We start from the raw sequence: 18,897 nt of genomic DNA on the forward strand, positions 1-18,897 counted from the left end.
ATATGTCACTGTTCTAAACTTTTGCTTTATTGACTTTTCTACCCTCAAAACAATCCAGTGAAGTAGGTCCCGTCATTATCTTTACTGTCATCCCAAGAAGATCCCATCTCAGAAAATATGAACTCCGGTCTTCTAGTTTTTCAGCCCCAAACTTTCAGCACCGATTCTTCTCGCTCATTCCCACCCCACATCCAAACCATGAGCAAGTTGCAAATTAGGAATTCTACATTTCCGTGGCTTTCTTTTTTTTTTTCATTCCCGGCCTCCTGGCTTATTCCGGCGGCTCCCTCCTAAGCGGCAGCCCTGCCTTCATCCCTGTCCCCTGCAGGGACCACACATCTTTTTCAGACACAAGCCCAAGCCCGATAGATAGTGTCACCCTCTGCTCAGGACCCTCCCACAGCTTCGGGGCGCACGCAGAGAGAGCCCCCAAGTCACGCTCTGGCCACGAGCCCCTCGCCCCCTCCTCTCCTCCGGCCACACCCCCTCCCGGGCCGCCCAGCCCATCGAGCAGGGGCCCAGGCCCGCTCCGCAGGGCCCCGGCTCGGGGTTTCACGCTCTGCGCGCTGATATTTTTCACGATTTGATCTCGGGATGGGTGGCGGGTAAGCGAAGGCCGGTGACGCCGCCGCCCGCTGGACCAGCCTCCGGGGATGCGCTCTCGCCGCCCCCGGCCCCCTGGGACGCGCCCGGCCGCCCCGTCCCCATTGGACCAACCGGGCCCCCTCGCCCCGGGAAGGAAGGCCGCGCTCCCCCGTCGCCCCCATCGCGGCGGGACCTGGGCAGCGCGAGGGGAGCCCTGGGTGGCCACGCGCCCCCGAAACCTCCAGGCTCTGGCCCCGGCGCGCCTGCAGCGCCACGCGCTCCGGGCCGGGGAGGCCGCAGTCTCGGGCTCTCGGATCTGTGGCAGGTGCGATGACCGCCCACGGAAAGGGCAGGTGGCGCTCCGCCCGGCCAGCATCCCCCGTTTTCACTTTGCGCTGGGCCGCACTGCCCAGCCCGCCTCCTTGCTGTTCCTCTAACGTGCAGGCAGCCCCATCTCAGCACTTTGCAACGAGCGCTTCTTCCCTCTGCACAGTTGCCCCCCCCAGACCCCGCCGGGCATGTCCCTGAGGTCTCCAGGAGCTCTGCCAAATGGCATCCTGGGGAGCTTCCTACCCACCCTGGAGAACTAGCCTCCCCACCCATCCTTCTCCGTCCCCCTTCCCCGGTGTAATTTTCTTCAGAACGCGTTCACCCTCATGATTAGGTGTTTATGGCATCCTCTCTCCATAAAATCTAAGCTCTAGGAGAGCAGGGCGTGTTAGGGTTTGCTCACTGCTGCATCCCTAGAATTGGAAACTTGCAAGTGGGTGTTCACGAAAATTTACTGCATAACTGAGTGCCCATTTTCTGGATGAGAAAATTGAGATCAAAGATGGGAAGTGACTTGCCTAATGTCACAGCACCAGGATTCCATCCAGGCAGCGTGCCTAGGAGACCCTGCTTGGAACCACTGGACTATTCTAGTGCCTTCCTAGGTGGCAAAACTTAGTGTGAGAAAGAAGAATTCACTGGCCATAAATAAAGCCTCCGCAAATTTATCTGCTATTTGAATCAAACACAGATAAAATGCCGTCTTATTTTATTTGGTCATCTTCTGTTTAGATGAGGAAACTTTAACTAATATCTTCAGACACCAGAGGGGTGTTGACTGACTTCTAGATAGTCATCTTATGGAAACTATAGGCACAAAGGTTAAACACCACATGTGAAAAATATCAAACCACTGTCTACACTAAGATAATATATGAAAAAGCACTGCAAAATACTATTACTTGAGATCAAGGAGACATTATCATTATTTTAAATGCCTGGTGTATAGAGGTTCATTAAAGAAATGGGGTTATTAACATGGTCCTTAAATTAAGGCAACTTTCTCTCAGTATTATCCTTCCTGCTATTTGAAAAACATTTCCTGCCTACCATGTGACACACATCGGTTAGTCCTTGGGACTCTGGGAGCAGAGTTTTTCAGCTCCAGAGGGCTTCGTCTTTGAAAAAATAATAACTGGTAAAATATCTTTTCTGGTATTATCTTTGCAAATTTACAGGCTAAGCACCTGAAAAGTGTTCCTGAAGGGCAGTCAGTTAACAAGCAGAGAGAGCTCACTCTCCACATCTGCAGTGGCCTATTGTGGGAAGGTCCCGGGGACCAATCAGGCCAGAAGCGGAAACTTGCAAAGATGATGGGGAGCATTTAAAGTGACTGATGGCAGCAGCTTGGCAGGGAGAGCCATCCTGCACTAATAACACTAATTTGGTCTCTAATTATGTATTTACACAGTGGTCGGCTAAACGTCCTGCTGTTGCTCCGTCTCTAGCCCACGGTTCTTCTTTCTGAGTTTGTTTTCTTTTGTCTGGGCTACAGCTGGAATTCGGGATGGAGCCCAGAGACTCTCCTCCAGTTTTGAGTTTATCAGTCCCTGGGTGTGCTTTCCTCATCTCTGTAGGAAACAGAGCATGCAGATCTCTTGAAAGTAAGAGGGAAGAAAAATAATAGCCAGAGTCAAAGATATGATAGCATTCATTTTCTTCTTTCATTTCTTCCATTCTACTTCTCTAGAATTTGAGAGTAGAGGTGAGAAGAAACGCTGTTCCTGCCCAAAATGTAACCCCCAGAAGGCTCTGTGGCCCAGGGAGGAGGGGTAGGTTTCGGAGCAAGTTGGTCAGAGGTCCTGGGAAAAGCATCTGCTCCTGAAAATTGGGCCAAAAAACTTAAAGAAATGAGAACATTGCGGCAAGAAGGAAAAAATGAATAATAAGTTCTTAATCCTTGAGTTCTATTTTTCTTTCCAGCTTTAATTTTTCTCCAGATTTCTGCAAGCCTAAAGTCTTATCTTCAGCAGTACTGAAAGCCATATTCTATTCCTAAGGGTCCAGATGACCTATTTTTTCCCTCCCTGTCATCAAAGCTAGGTGAATGTCATTTTGATGCTTATTTTGCCACGTTGACAAAATTCACGCATTATTCTCTAAGCATTTATTAAGCAGCATGTTAGACCTATAGATGAAAGACAAAGACGGCCAGTCCTTGTCATCCAGGACCTTACAGTTTAGCTAACCACAGGACGCCCTTATGCAAACCACTGAAACCACTCTTCCTGTCCTCTCCCACCACTAACGTGTGAAAATTGCGTGGCACGGGCATCATTCCCTTGCACAGGAAGATTCTTCACTCGTGGAAGCAAAAAGAAGAAGGAAACCAACATTTGCTGGACCCTCTGGTGCCCACAGGCCCATACTAGGTGCTTGTGTATTTACAGTCTCATCTAACCCTCCCAAAGTCCTATGAAATTACTGTTATTAACCCTATTTTACAAATAAGAAAACTGAAGCTCCACATGCCATAGGGCTCATGAGGGCAGAGGTAGCATTCAATTCTAAGTCTAAACAGAGGTCCCAAATCCAACCTCTTGCCATCCTACCACACGTTCCCACAGGTAACTAAGAACAGCTATTCACCCCACAGGCAGGTGCTAGCAAAAGGATAGAAATAGGAGAGATCAAGGTGGAATTATGTGGGTTTCAAACACAAATAACTTTGGGTTCCCGGCAGGTAACTAATTAAGTGAAACAGACAAGGTATAATACTCAGGATATTCTGTGCAATGTCTGCTTTAATGGTTAAGTTTAGCTAGGAACAGCACCTGATTGTTTTTATTGTGATAAAATGCACAAAGCATAAAATGTACCATCTTAACCATTTTTAAGTGTATGGTTCAGTGGTATTAAGTCTATTCACGTTGCTGTGCAACCATCACCACTGTCCATCCCCAGAACTTTCTCATCTTCCCAAATGGAAACTCTGTACACATTAAACAATAACTCCCCATCCCTCCTCCCCTTTTCAGGTGGTTCATTGTTAGTGTATAGAAAGGCGACTGATTTTAACATGTTGATTTTGTATCCTCCAACTTTCTTCAATTAACGTATTAGTTCTAACAGTGTTTTTTTTGTGTGTGGGATCTTTAGGGTTTTCCACATATAACATGTCACCTGTGAACAGAGATAGTTTTACTTTTTTCTATCCAGTTTGGTTGCCTTTTCTTTCTTTTTCTTGCCTAATCACTCTGGTTGGAACTTCCAATCCTATGTTGAATAGAAGTGGCAAAAGTAGGCATCCTTATTTTATTCCTGATCTTGGAGGAAAAGTTTTCTGTCTTTCACCATTGAGTATGATGTTACCTGTGGGCTTTTCATATGTGGCCTTCGTTATGTTGAGGTAGTTTCCTTCTATTCCTAGTTTGTTGAGTGTTTCTTTTAATCATGAAAGAGTGTTGAATTTTGTCACATGCTTTTCTGAATCATTTGAGATGATTATGTGGGGTTTTTTTCCTTCACTCTATTAATGTAGTGTATTACATTGATTGATTTTCATATATTAAACCATCCTTGCATTCCAGAAATAAATGCCACTTGGTTGTGTTATATAATCCTTTTAATATGCTGCTGAATTCAGTTTGCTAGCATTTTGTTGAGGATATTTTGCATCAATATTTATCAGGGATATTGGTGTGTAATTTTCTTGGTGTATCTTTGACTTTAGTATCAGGGTGATCTTGACCTGACCTCATAGAATGAAGGGAAGTATTTCCTCCTCTTCAATTTTTTGGAAGCCTTTGAGAAGGGTTGCTGGTTTTGTTTTGTTTTGTTTTAATATTTGGTATATTTCACCAATGAAGCCACCAGCTCTGGGGAGGCGGGGGAGTGGGGAGAGTTGTTGGGGGGTTACTGATTACCGATTAAATCCCCTTATAGTTTTATAGGTCTATTCAGGTATTCTATTTCTTCATGATTCAATCTTAGTAGGCTGTGTGTTTCTAGGAATTGGTCTATTTCATCTAGGTTATTCAATTTGTTGGCATACAGTTGTTCATAGTAGTCTGTTATAATCTTTTTTAGCTCGATAAAATCAGTAATAATGTTCCCACTTTCATTTCTAATATTAATGATTTGTTTCTCTCTTTTTTTCAGTCAGTCTAGCTAAAGGTTGGTCAACTTATTTTTACCTTTTCAAAGAACCAGCTTTTGGTTTCATTGATTTTTTTTTTCCTATTGTTTTTCTATTCTCTATTTTATTTATCTCTGTGCTAATCTTTATTATTTTCTTCTGCTACCTTTGGGTTTAGTTTGTTCTTCTTTTTCTAATTCCTTAAGGTGTAAAGGTAGATTGTTGTTTTGAGATCTTTCTCCTTTTTCAGTGTAAGCATTTACAGGTATAAATTTTCTCTTTGCACTGCTTCATTGCATTCCATGATTTTTGATATGTTTTGTTTTTCTTTTCATTTGCCTCAAGATATTTTCTTATTTCCCTCATGATTTCTTCTGTGGCACATTGTACTGTTTAATTTTCACATATTCATGAATTTTCTAGTTTCCCTTCTACTAGTGATTTCTACTTTCATTCCCTTGTAAACAGAAAAGATATTTTGTATAATTTTAATCTTTTTTAATTTACTAGGACTTGTTTTGTGGCCTAACATGTAGTCTACCCTGGAGAATGTTTCACACATCCTAGAGAAAAATGTGTATTCTACTGTCATTGGGTGGAGTATTCCGTTTATGTCAGAACATGTCTGTTTATATGTTTACGTTTGTTAGGTCCAGTTGGTACCTTGATTGTTCAAGTCCTCTAGTTCCTTATTGGTCTTCTTTCAGGTTGTTCAGCACCTGATTTTTCTTCAAAAACAAATCTTAGCAAAGCTAAAGAAGACACTTGAAATAATCTGTTCTGATTCAGACCATGTCCACCACACATTAAATAATCTTCTTATATCAAAATATATATTTAAACTTTTTAAGCAGCTGTTTCCAGGGCTGTCACATTTGGTCATATGGGGTGTGCACTATCCAATATGGATTTGTACAACTGGTGTTTGCTTTCAACAGACCAGTAGCCCCTTTTCATAGCCCTGGGACAACGTAAGGGCAAAATTCAATTGTCCTCCCAAAGCATAGCCTGTATCCTGATAAAAGTTTTCGTGCTCCCCCTGCCATGAATGCATAAGATGCAGATGCAACTCTGCCGAACCACAGGGCATCCCAGAGGGGCTTAGGAAAGTGGGTAATGCAGAGGAAGGACTGCTGAGTCAGTCTGGGGTCTCTGCTGCCTAGAGATCAAATAGATATGGGCCTGAAGGGCTCACAGTGGAAATCGCACACCAGTTGCAAGTGTCCCCACTCAGGACCTCAGTCGGAAGGAACAGCTGAGTGTCAGGCGTGCACGATAGGTCCATCCTGCAAGGCCTCATTCCATCACTACCCTCAGCAGCAGCTGCAGTGTTTTCTGATCTGCCTTCTCTCAGTGTCCTATCGAGCACCTTGCTGAAGGCTTAGAAAGGCCAACTCCCTATCTTCCACCTGGCAGAGAACACCGATTTTGTTTAAAAATCTCATCTTTTTTGCAAAGTAGAGACCATATTACGCGCACCCCGCTTCATTATCTGTCCGTGATTTACATCCCTTTTGCCTACTAATCTCTGATAAAAGCTGGTTTCATGCCATGCTTGATTCATATCTTAAGGCCATTCTGCCCTTTCTCCTTTCCTGAGGGGGAAAGTCCATGCAGAACAGACCTACTGCGTATATAAGCTGTCTTAGATTTTTGGCAAAGTTTGTAATGGAAACCATAGGCTGTGAACCCAGCACTTAGCCCATGAAAAGTACAGTGACTTTACTGGTTCACCACTTTTAGAATATTTTACCATGACAAGTACTACTTGCTTTTATCCAACAGTGAGAATTATTTAACTATTAATTAATATTTACACATTATATATTTGTATATTAATATTATAATTAATTAATATTTAATTATTTAACTCATTTTTTTACTTTTTTTACTTTGGCTTCTTGGAAGCTCAGACATAAATTTAAGTGTTCAATTAGAATAATAATATTAGCCTAGGGTTGTGGTGTCACTCTTATTTTTTTCTTATTCTCTATTAATCATTTACTTAGCTATGTTTATTTTGTAATTATCTGCTTCAAGTCTTTTTTTTACAAGTTTATCACTCCGAAGAAACTGAAATAAATTTGTTTCAGAGCGGTCATGTAATTGTCATGACTATTGGACCACTTATATATCACTATCTCCAAATTGTACTGTTCCTTGTATTGTACTAATTGAAACATTCTAAGACACATATAATCCCAGAGTTTCTGCTTTTGATTGTATTAGTATCCTTAATACAATCAAAATCACCCTTATATGTATTTTAGAAACCTTAAAATAATTTCTTCTGGTCAATTTTAGAAGATTTCGAGAGAACCTTGAATCTGGAATTGCTCATTTCCATTTAAAGGTCTCTGCCTTGGGAAATGACTGTTCTTTTACTGCTTGCTAGCATACAAAATCCTAACTGAAAAACCTTTACACATGGTGATGGCATGCATTTAATTTACTTCTGTTCTATTAGGGACATGTCTTGGTCAAGGAAGGAATCCACATTGGAATCTTGATGATTTGTGTTTCATATAGTCTGTGCCTTAGGTGGAGCTCAGCCCCAGGACACTAATAAACAGTCCCAGATTCAGGGCATTTGTATCTCTTTCTTACAGGCAAGAACGGCATCCATACAATACCCCAATTTAGAGCAAATCCAAATTCAGTTCAGTTCAATTCAGTGCTATTTATCAAGTCATTATCAAGTGTGCTAGGCATTTTCCAAGTCTCTGGGAGTACAAAAATCAATAAGACTCAGTCCCCACCTTCGTGGAGCTCACAAAAAGAGAAGGCTCATAAACAGCTCGAAAATTGCAATCAAGGTGTACGTGAGGAGGTAAGGGAGCACAGAAATGGAGTTTCTAGCCAGTGGGGAGAGGGCAGGATAGGCTTTCCGAAGGGGGTGGCTCAGGCATCACAGAGCAGTCAGAGGGGGAAACGTGATGGAAGTCCAGGCCCGGACAGGGGTCAAAAATCCAAAAGATTCAAGAGAGGTAGACTAGGATCTCCCTGGGGTTCTCAGCCTTAGCCCAGTGGCAGAACCAAGGTAGGCTAGGAAGGCGCCCATAAATGTCTGTGGAATTGAACGAGTGAAGTACAAAGGAATCTCAAAAGAAGCACAATAGTGTGAAAAGTGATCATGAAGGGGTCATTACTACTTATTTGTCTGGGCCTCTAAAGGTGTTCCAAATTCAGGCTACAGACCGAACTGGGGATTCGTGTATTTACCTGATTCTGAGGTGCTTCTTTATATAAAGCAATTCTCCATTTTGTCAATGAAAGGAGGAGATCTAAAATCGTTTTGAAGCCAATTTAAATACATAAACTTTGGGGGATGGAGATGAAATAGCTGAATGTCTATTCATACTATTTAACTCAATTTAATCACCCATGCATGTCAAATGTTATATAGGCTGAGAAATTGTACCTTTTTGTTTCGTCACCATTTCTTAGTCATCCAGCACAGTTTCCGGAGCCCTGCCCCTCCTCCCTTCTGTTTAAGACAGATTCTGAGCAGGTTTGCAAGCCTCTCACTAGAGACCTGTCCCCTGATGCTGGTTCTCGTTTGCTATTAGTGATCTTCATAACCACTTACTGTGTTGCTTTAAAAAGCTGATTTGTAAGAGCTGTAGGACCTGAAAAGTATCTTTTTCTTCCTCCCTTCTAAGTTCTTGGCTGGGGCCCTTATAACAATAGATGGATTAACAAGAGAAAAGCTTACAAATTTATCTAATAAATGTTTTACGTGACACATGAACCTTCATAAGGAAGTGAAGACATGAAGAAGCAGATAAATCTGAGTGTTTTGATACTGGGTTTGATGAAGATGGGGAAGTCATGGGAAAATGTGAAAGGACAAATGGGGTATAAGCCACGTGTATGCAGTAAACTGGGGGACACTTAGCAAGGCCTGTTCATTCAGCTTCCTCTCTGAGTCCCTCCATCTTTGGACATAAGGGTGCTCCTTTCCTCTTGGGATGGAGAGGGCACCTCTCACGTGAGGCTCTCATGACCAGCTGCAGGAAAAGGTCAGAAAATCCTTTCTGTACCTACTGTTTCTCAAATTCTTTCAGTTTGAAATATTCAGTATGCCAAGGTGTCATATTTTGGGGTAGCTTGTCTTCAACCCCGTCAAAGCCAAAACTTAATTGTGAACTCATACTTCCAGGAATAATTTCTAATTTGAGTTAAATATTTTACCTCCTTTCCCCCCGCTTTTCCTTTCTTTTTATCCTTTCTTTATCTTTTTAGTGATTTTGTTGTTAAATCTCCATAATCATCCCAAACTAGCAGTGACATAGGTCATTTCAAGTAAATGTGGCTTCCCAAACAGAGTTTTTTGGTTCAAAATATTGAGGGCACCTAAAAATATGACAGATCAGCTAAAAGTTGACCCTCGTTTTCGTAAAAGTAGTTGTTGTGAGGAACCTTGCTATAATCATGTAAGGTACACATGGAACTAGTTTACCCGAGCTGGTGAAAGGCTCACTTATTTCTAAAATAAGGTTATACTAAAAAGGGTTGGTTGAATTGGTCTCTGCACCCCTGGACAGAGGACCTGGAAGCCGGGTATCCTTCACAAGTTTTAAGATCTCCCAAAGTGCTGGACATTTTCTCATCTGAGACCAGAATAATCCTTGACAGGTCTGATAGTCTACCTTTTGGGCAAGAAGGTATCGCTCACACCCAGAGAAGTATTACAAGAAATTTCACAATGTTCCTCAGTATATTCAGAGTGTGAGGTTCTCTCCTTTGGATTTTATTTTTTGAGCATTGGAGACAACCCGTAATATTTGTAAAACTCTTACAGTTTACAAAGTGCATTCACAGCCACTCTCCCCAATTCCTAGCCTCAGTCCTCAGATTAAGAGTCTAGTCTGTCCGTGTGATTAAGCCACAGCACAGCACCCAGGGGCAGACAGGCTCCCCCCTCGGTGTCTTACGTGGTGGAGGGGGGCAGTACTGGTGGTTCCCCTGCGGCGGTAGATGCTGAAGGGAGGAAGGGGTCTGCCAGGTGGGCTGGACACAGGGGCCCAAGTGTAACCAAAAGTGGCGTCCAGATGCTCACCGCTCAAAAGCCAATGAAGAGGCAAGGTTGTTGGAAAGTAAGTTTGCTTTATTTTGGATGCGGGCAAATGAGAGGGACCCCTGTCCAGAGGCCAACTCCCCCAGCCCCATGCCGACAATCAGTGGGCAAAAGCTTTTATAGATGGAGGGAAGCACGCAGAAACAGCACAGGCAGCTCTGACAGGCATCTTGAAATTGGTCATTGGTGGTCTGACCAGCGTCATCTCGATTGTTTTAGGTACAGTTAATCTTCAGTTCCAGGGTTGGTTTGTTCCCATTCCCTTGAGGCCAATTCTTGGAATTGTGGCAGCTTATGTCATGGCTACTACAGCCTGGTCATCATGTAGTTACCTTCTTCCACCTGGTGAGGGTTTCAGTATCTGTAAGACAGCTCCCAGGATATGGCTCAGAATATTATCTATAGCCTTTGAGGAGGAACTAAAAGTCCTTGACTTTGCTCAATGACTAAACTATTATTATTTGGTCTCCTTGGACTGTCTTCCTTTGTTTCTGCATTTTCTCACTTCTCTGATTAAACTTATTCTTTGGCTAACGTTTTTCCACAGACAAAAGGCAGGCAGAGGACACGGGGGGTAAGGACCATAGGGTCCTGCGCCGTTTCACAAGCAGGACAGAGGAAGGGGCTGGCGGGGGGGGGGAAGCAGGAGAGAACCGGAGGGTCTTCAAAGGGCAGGTCCTGGAAGGGCTTGATACCTGGTACGCGCAGGGCAGCCGGAAGCCCCTGAAGGGTTTTCATCTGTGGAGAGATCTAATCAGATGCCCTTTGTGGGCAGTTCCCTCTAACCACAAATGAGCACCGATTATGGGTGGGCGATGGAGATGGGAAGGACCAGGTGGGAGGCTGTGCCCGATGGGGTCCTGACGCAGGGGGGCCAGCAGGTGGGAAAGGAGGGGCGTCAACTTGCTCCAGTCCCGGCAGGCCCGAGGCAAAGCCCCCCCTCCGCCGCCTCCTGACTCCGGAGCCGGGCGACATGAGCTCTGGCAGCTCCAGCGCGGGGTCAGGAGCAGAGGTGCCTCCCCTCCCCCAGGCACTCTCCGCGCAGTCACTAGATGCTCACAGAGCACGGAGGGTCCCACGGCCGGCCAGCAGGGAGGACCGGGACCGCGGAGACGCCGAGCGATGCGGAGGCGGCGGCGAGGCCCCGCTCCCTGGCTCTGCGCCCCCTGCGCCGCCGCCCACCCCCTTCCTGGCGGTCGCCTTTCTCTGAGCCAGCCCCGCCGTGAGAGCAGATAATGCTGCAAATCCCAGGCCTCGGGGTAGCGAGTCATTTCTTGTAAATCACCCAGAAAGGCCTGGCCGGGCTGGAAGGCACAATTTACTGCTGCATTATTAAATGGTCCCAGCGCAAGCCGGCCTTTGCCTTGCAGAGTGAAACGCAGGCAACCCAAAGGACAGGGCGCCGGGAAATCAGAGCAGAAGAGGGGGGTTCCAGCCCTCACCCCCCAGAAGGCCTCTTTCCTTGAAGCCCGCAGGAACCCCACAATTCGACGCTGGGGATCCTTCGAGAACGCTACATCATGGTGTAAAAAAGGCTTTTATTTTAAAGGACATCCGTTTCTGCCAGAAATTGAGGAATGAAGCCAGCGGAAAGAAGCAATGGAAAGCAGGAATATATATTTTTTATATATTTTATATAAACCAAGAGTCCGTTGTCCTTCCCGAGGGCCTCAAGGCGGTCTGGGGGCAGCTGCTCCCCCCAAGCCCTGGTCCCGGTCCCTCTCGCACAGCCCCGCCCAGCATCTTTCCCTCCATCGCCCCCTCTGCGTTCTCGGGAGGGCCCCAGGCCGCGCCCTGCCCTCCTGCAGGGAGCCTCCCTTCTTGTACACAACTAAGGGAAATCCTGTGACCAACACTGTCCCCGTCACCTGGGTTTCTCAAGATGGGGCCACGGAAACCTGTTCCTGCCTCAGACTTTCCTGCACCCCTGCCACCGTATCTCCACCTCCCCTCCTTCCTTCAACTGAGTGGCTTCTATTTTACCTGCTTTTAATCCCAATAAAATGAAGTACATATTCCACCTATGTAGATAACGCCAACGATTTTTTCCTCCCATTTCCAAGTGACTTTTAGAAACTGGATCCTGTCAAAAGAATTGCTTTCGTATCTGTAAAGAGAAAAAGTCTTTACCCTATAAATTGTACCTCCTATTCTATTCTTTCTCTGTCCTGTTATTCTCTTGAAGCCAACCTCCTTCAGTAAGAATCCAGACATAAAAGAGCTCCTGGGGAGGGGGCAGAAGGGTGCAAAATTAAGAGGAAAGCTAGGCTTTGGAGCGGCTAATCCTATTTCTGTAGAAAGTTTTCTGCTCACAAATACGGTAAGCAGCGCTAGTTCATCGACCCTCACTCAAACCTGTGAAGAACAGGTGTAATCGGGTGACTTGCGCAGAGGCTCAGGGTCAGTAGGTAGAGTTTCCCCCCATTTTCATGGATGTGTTGCCAAGCCTCCCACCTCTGCCGGGGGTGTCTCCCAGCCACTCAGGACTCACACGCGCCTCACCGCCAGGCCCCTGAAGGTGCCGTTGGCTCCCAGGCAAGGCCCCCGTCCTCCCGTCTGGCGTGTCACGTCCACGGTCTCCTGGCTTCCCTGGCCAGCTCTCCGCTGCTCAAACGCCCTCACTCCAGCCTCGACCACACCTTCAGCTTCGGCTTCTGGCTGGGCTGTCTCCCCTCGGGATACAGTCTATTTCTCTCCTGTGTACTCTGCTCACCACATTGGAGTATATCTCTTTCCCATGCCGACGTGCTGTCCCTCTAGGGACCTGCGTTTGTGTCCTCAGCGACCGGCACTTAATAGGTGCCAGTGTTTGTCAGAGGAAAGCGTGGAGGGAGGGACAGAGAGGAGGGAAGCAGGGGAGGACCTGGGTCTGGGCCTTCAGGATGCAAACCTGTTATCCTTTTATCATTGGACGAAGGCACCAAACACACGTGTCCACACACAGGCCAGCTGGTGTGTCCTCCCAGGTCTCCGCTTTGGACCCTCTTCCATCAGGGGCATTCTTTTCACCTTCTTCTCTTCCATGTAGGCAGATTCTCAACTCTCCTACCAGAAAAGACCTTCTTGGCTCTCGTGTCCAGAGACACAAATATTTATGCCACCTCATGTCACCGTGAGCATCACATGCCAGCGCCCCGCCCTCCCAGAACACATCTTTGGCTCTGTTCCAACCTCGCCACCCACCCTACACCGGCCACCTGCCGCCCCTGAGTGCCTCACTCTTGTTAATTTTATTTACCCTGGGTTAGTGTCACCATTTTGCATCCTCTGGGCCCCCTTCCAAGTTCTCTAAGCATGAATAACTCTGAATGTGGGTGAGTAGACAGCAGCCTTCATTAGAATTAACACTTGATTTTAAACCCCGGGGACCCAGACTCTGTCACTCTCCCAGGGATGCCCTGATTCACAGATCCTTCTAAATAGGCCAGTAACTATCTATACTGGTGACACTAGCAGGTGATTGGTGGCATGTGGGCCATCACATTTACATGCATGGCAGACTGCAGCAGCACCTTGGGACATAAGGGAAGAGAAACAGCCAAAGACTCTGTCTCAGACGCTTCCACTGGTATGGTTGGGGCCTCACCAGGAGCAGGAGCTGGTCTGTCCACAGGTGGGGAACCGCCTGAACCAGGGGGCCGTCTTGCCCTTTCACTTTGCAGATGCCTACCAGCTTTCCTGGAAATGATCGAGCTTACTGAAGTGTGGCATTCATGCTCCTTATTAGATAACTTTACAATCGACTGTTCATACCCAGACGTCATCCTATGTACAGGATACCCTGCAAGAGCACTTTTCTGTAGCTTCATTTCTTTGGTTGGGTGAATGGTGACAGGGCCTCCGGGCTTTAATCCAGACAGTGGTCACACTATAACCACCTCAAAAAGTGTTCCCACAGTTACCAGGTTTCATCATTGGTCCAAAATGTTTCAATGAGTTTAGGGAGTTTAAAGTCAGAAAAATGTAGGTATAAATCCTAACTCTGCTATTTGTTAAAAATGTGTCCACAGGTCAGCTGAGGGTTCGGGAAACTAAGGCCCATGGACCAAATTCAGCCCATCACCTACTTTTTCTTCCGTTTAAGTATCGTCTATGGCTGCTTTCTCCCTACAAGGGCAAAGTTGAACTCTTCTGACAGAGAGCCATACGGCCTACAAAACCCCAAATATTTCTTATGTTTACAGAAAAAGTTTGCCGCCCTTTGATAAGAATATTTCGTCTCTCTGAGCCTCAGTTTCCCCATCTGTAAAATGGGCAAAATACTTACATTCAAGAAGTGATGCTGTGAGGAATAAAGGGGCTAAACAATGTGGAAAGTCAACCACAGAGCAGTTTGATACATATCGGGGTTTTTTTTTAATTATTATTTTAATTTTGCTCTTGTCCATCCTTGTCCCTCTTTGCCAGGTGAGAGAAGGTTACAGCTGCTGTCTGCCTGTCTCTGTCCCTGTTTTTGCCTTTTTGTTTCTCTTCATTTTGCCCCACTACACCCCCTACCATCCAACAGAGGAAAACTTCAAGAAAAAAATAGAGGGCTTCCCTGGCGGCACAGTGGTTAAGAATCCACCTGCCAGTGCAGGGGACACGGGTTCGAGCCCTGGTCTGGGAAGATCCCACATGCTGCGGAGCAGCTAAGCCCGTGCGCCACAACTACTTAGCCCGTGCGGCACAACTACTGAGCCTGTGTTCTAGAGCCCACAAGCCACAACTACTGAGCCCGAGTGCCACAACTACTGAGCCCACGAGCCACAACTACTGAAGCCCGCGTGCCTAGAGCCCATGCTCCGCAACAAGAGAAGCCACCAAAATGAGAAGCCTGCGCACCACAACGAAGAGTAGCCCCCGCTCGCTGCAATTAGAGAAAGCCCGGGTGCAGAAATGAAGACCCAAAGCAGCCAAAAATAAAATAAATAAATTAAAAAAAAATTTTTAATCTATAAGAAAAAAATAGAGTGATAGTAAAAAAAAAAATGGTATGGAAAATAAACTTACTCTAAAGAAAAATTTAATTCTACTGGGCATCTCAGGTTACTTATTTTATGTCTTTTGAGTAGTCATTTCTATCATCTTTTTATTTTCAGTGTAAACTTAACCTTGCAATTTGTAATACTGTACAAAGAATGGTGACTTCTCACCTTCTCCTAAATACAGAATTTTTTCCTAGAGAAAAACTATTAGATGTTTTCAAATTCCTACACACAGAATGTTTGCCTTCTTGGGATTTTTTTTTTAATCTAAAAATAATTTAAAAATTAAGATGAGCTGCAGCTAAGATTTTTTTTTCCCAATCAGAAGGAAATTACTTTCCACATTTCTTAAGGAGGAGAGACACTTTGCTTCTCCCAACAACTTTCTTCAACTGCTTTCCTATTAAAATACTTTTTAAAATTTCAATTCAGTGTTTCCCTTATCAACTCCTTAGCAGCCTTAAATTTGCCTTGCAAAGAAGCTGAAATCCTCAGGATGGATTACGAAGAGAGTGCGTATCCCTACCAAAATTAAACATATTAAAGCATTTAAATATTTTTAATCACAACTATTACAAGGTTTAAAACAGAGATAAAATGGTTTCAACGCAAGATGATTTCGAACATCTTAGACCCAGTGAACTTTGTATTACTCTCCTTCCCTTCACCTCACTCCACAAAGATCACAGCATGGGGGGGGCTTTACATTTTTTCAATTATTATATTCTTTCAACTAGGTGAATTCGATAAAAGTCCAGCCAAGTGGATCTCCTGCTTTTATCTCTGTAACTAAGAGACAAGCTCTAAACATGCTGAAGAAATGGAAAACCTTTCTGGTTTCATGACCTGCTACTCTTGAATTGGGCAACATTTTTCCTCAGATAAAAATTCAGGAAAGGAAATTCCCTGGTGGTCCAGTGGTTAGAACTCCATGCTTTTACTGCCGAGGGCCAGGGTTCGATCCCTGGTCAGGAAACTGAGATCCCACAAGCTGTGTGATGTGGTCAAAAAAAAAAAAAAAAAAAAAAAGATTCAGGAAAATTAGGAGGGCTGTTTAGTCCAGAAAATGTGAAGATAAGAAAAGCCTGATTTTCCTCCTAGGTGCTTGTGCTTCTGATTCATTTTGTGCAAAGAAACCCAAATGGGATTCCTTGGTCTGGGAATAAGTGTGGTCACGGTGAGCCTGAAGGAGCAGGTGTGATGGAAGCCTTCGGGGTCAGACCCCTGAGGGTGGCACTATTCTGGGGTCACCCCCATCCCACCAGCCCACGAGTTCTACACCTCACACACTTGTCCTCCACACCTCATCCCGCCTGCTGTGGCTGCCAATCCCAGCCAGTGTGTGGTCATGGTGCAGAGCTTGGAATCCCTGAATTCAGATGTCTATCCTCCTGGCTAATCACATCAGCTTGGGCAAGTTATTTAGCCTCTCTCTGGGTCTCTGTTTTCCTGAATGCAAAACAGTGCTTGCCTCAAACTGTCATCATGAAATTTAAATTGGACAAAGGCTGTAGGTACCTAGCTCATCCCTGGGCACAAAGCGAGGACCCCACAAACACTCCCTCCTTCTTTGTCTATGATTATGTGCCTCCCACTCACTAGGGGAACTGTAACTTTTTTTTTTTTTTTTTTTTAGAGTGTATATCTTTCTTTTGGGTAAGAGAAACTCAGAACTCAAAGTCAGAAGCTGTAGGTTTTATCTTCTGTGACCTGAGTGAAGAAGGGAAAAAAAGGAAACCATAACTTGTTTTGACTGCAAGAAATCAACATTATGTGGTCATCTAAAATTCAATATTTTGTCTGTTCAGGGACTGTACTTTAGGGGGAAAAAGTTATCGTGTTTGTGATGAAAGACTACATACGTTATGAATGGTCATGTGATAATCTCGCCTCCATAACGAGGAGGGTTAAGTTGTAAATCATCCGTTCCCAAACCATTGGTGAGAAAATACTTAAAATTTCCTCCAAAAAATGTTGAAATTGACAGACAGGATGGAGAAATGGGGTGGAAAGAAGGGAAATAAAGAAGTTTGCGATCAAGATGGTGGGCAGATTGAGAGGCAATGTGAGAGCAGCTACTGGATGACAAATGGGCTATCTTCGGAAATTGGTACCCAAGCAGAGTGGCAGATGCTGGCACACTGAGATGCGTGTGCAGAGTGCAAGGTGTGGTGCGCGCTTATAGCAGGGGAGCTGGACTTAGATTAGGAACTGGGACAGGCTTCCCTAAGCAGAGGAATGGTGCTTAAACTGGAAACTGAAGGATGAGGAGGGATTAACCGGAGAGATGTGGATTTTCAAGGTAGAGCACAGCATTTCCTGTGTCGGGGGAAAGGGAGAGCTGGCAGGGTGGCTGGGGGACCAGCTGAGCTAGAGGGAGTCGGGCTGAGAGCTACCAGTTCAGGCTTCCCAGGAAGAGCCGAGAAAACATCAGCTACCGGCGAGTCAGCTTCCAGCACAGCTCTTCTGTCCCGCAGTAAAGGGAGAGGAGCATCAAGAAGATTCAGGAAGGAGCGAGCCAACGCTCCGTCGAGAGGCGCCCCCTGCCGGCCAAACCTCACGCTTCCCTCGTGATGGATTTCAGAACTCAGACCTAGGAGTTAATTCTGCATGAAGGGTATACCTGTTCTATTATTCTCTCTGCTATTATGTATGTTTGAAATTTTACACAATAATAATTTCTTTAAAAAAAAAAAGAACCCTTCTCATCAGCTGCAGTTTGGTTGTGAACACGGGCCAGTGGCCAGGTGTTTCCCTGAGACTAACCCTTGGCTGGCCTGTAGCAGGGGAAGGGCAGCAGTTCTGCCCTCCCTAGGGAGAAGGAAAGAGACAGGCTTATTCTGTTTGTTGAAGAATCAAAGAATTAGAGTACTTGGTTCAATTCCCTGAATCTCCTACATCCAGGGAATTAGGCTATAAATCCTATAAAGCATTCTCTAGGTTTTTTCCAGGAACTCTTGTTTACACTCAGGCCACGAACGACACAACGGGAGGACAGGTTTCATTTCACAGTGTTTTGGCATTTGCAGCTCAGACTGAAATTGCAAAGAAGCAGAATAGGAGAGCAATGAAGAATGGTGCAAATTTTTTGAATGTCTCATTCTATCTGTGGTTCTGACTCTATCTTTAGAATCCTTCCTTTCTTCCTTCTTTCTTTCCTTCCTTCCTCCCTCCTTCCCTCCCTCCCTCTCTCTCTCTTTCTTTCTTTCTTTCTTTTTTCTTTCTCTCTCTCTCTTTCTTTCTTTCTTCCTTTCTTTCTTTCTTCCTTCCAAGTCATAATATATGCCAGGCACCATGCAAGGCACAAAATGACAGAAAAGTAAATAAGCAGGTACTTTTCCTTACCTAAAGGTCTACTCCAGTAAGAAACACAATGATTAAACAAGCACAAAATAAAACATAATTATAAGCTGGGATAAGTGATCTGAAGGAAGAGAATGGGGGCGGCAGTGTGCTTGATATAAAATATACTCCTAAGCCGCGTAGCACAGGGAGATCAGCTCGGTGCTTTGTGACCACCTAGAGGGGTGGGATAGGGAGGGTGGGAGGGAGGGAGATGCAAGAGGGAAGAGATATGGGAACATATGTATATGTATAATGATTCACTTTGTTATAAAGCAGAAAGTAACACACCATTGTAAAGCAATTATACTTCAATAAAGATGTTTTAAAAAAAAATACTCCTAGAGAGACCTAATTTCATTCAGGGGACAGAATTAGTTCCCTTCTAGTTTAGAGGTTTCAACATAAAACGATCTCTTGAATTGTAATATTTCAAGGGTCTTATATCCCATCCTAATCCCTTTATCCATTATTTCCAAGAGGAGATAATGTTTAAATGCAGATGATAGAACTTT

General features: G+C 44.9%; 1 protein-coding gene across 1 annotated transcript in view; it reads left to right on the top strand.

Moving 5' to 3' along the window:
- Positions 1-18,897, top strand: part of XKR4 (XK related 4) — a 353,016-nt gene that overhangs the window by 329,188 nt on the left and 4,931 nt on the right. The window lies entirely within an intron of this gene.

This window comes from Eubalaena glacialis, chromosome 17, assembly GCF_028564815.1.
Source record: "Eubalaena glacialis isolate mEubGla1 chromosome 17, mEubGla1.1.hap2.+ XY, whole genome shotgun sequence".
Lineage (NCBI taxonomy): Eukaryota > Metazoa > Chordata > Mammalia > Artiodactyla > Balaenidae > Eubalaena > Eubalaena glacialis.